Genomic DNA, 665 nt, shown 5'->3' with positions numbered 1-665 from the left:
AGGCCTGCGTGTGCCAGACAGGTGGTCATACAAGGCTTGCTCCCTGACTGGACTGCCATGACACTGATTTAGTAGTCTTCTTGGGTTGGCCCTCCAGAAAGATGCCTTACAGGTGTTCTCTGCTGTGGGTTCACTCTTAGCCAGTTCAAAAAGGGGTTCTTCGAATATCTGGTTTGTTTTTTGTCCTGGAAGCCCAGTAGGGCACCCTGGCATCCAACTGGTAGAAGTACTCTTTCTTTTGTTCCTCTTAGAGCTTGTTAGGGCACTCATCATTCAGATGTTCATTGGTGTGAACACTGAGTGTACACATGACCTCTCTCCCCTCTGCCACCAACTGATGCACATGTGACACAGTAGCCACACTTGCAATGCCTTTAGGGGTGGGCAGGTTATTTTGTTTGTAGTTATGTAGTTATTTAGTCTCTTAATTTTTTCTCTTTTGGGTCTCCATATATTTTGTATGACATGTTCTCATTCTCATTCAATTATAGGATTAAAAAAAAAAAAATTGGCTAGGTAGGGTATAGACTCCATTAGGGAATTCAACATTTTCATGTTCCTAAATTGACATGGTATTAAAATGACTCCAATGACTTCTTTTTTTCCAATTTTTATTAGGTATTTATTTCATTTACATTTTAAATGCTATTCCCAAAGTCCCCTAT

At 40.5% G+C, this 665-nt stretch overlaps 1 non-coding gene across 1 annotated transcript; it reads right to left on the bottom strand.

The window, feature by feature from the left end:
- Positions 1–253: 253 nt before the first annotated feature.
- LOC115065129 lies at positions 254–385 on the bottom strand. The gene has a single exon (XR_003844931.1). It is a non-coding gene; the product is annotated as a small nucleolar RNA SNORA17 (small nucleolar RNA).
- Positions 386–665: the final 280 nt, after the last annotated feature.

This window comes from Mus pahari, chromosome 12 (assembly GCF_900095145.1).
Source record: "Mus pahari chromosome 12, PAHARI_EIJ_v1.1, whole genome shotgun sequence".
NCBI classification, from domain to species: Eukaryota; Metazoa; Chordata; class Mammalia; order Rodentia; family Muridae; genus Mus; species Mus pahari.
Note: the sequence above shows the minus strand (reverse complement) of the source record. Positions and strands in the feature narration are given on the sequence as shown.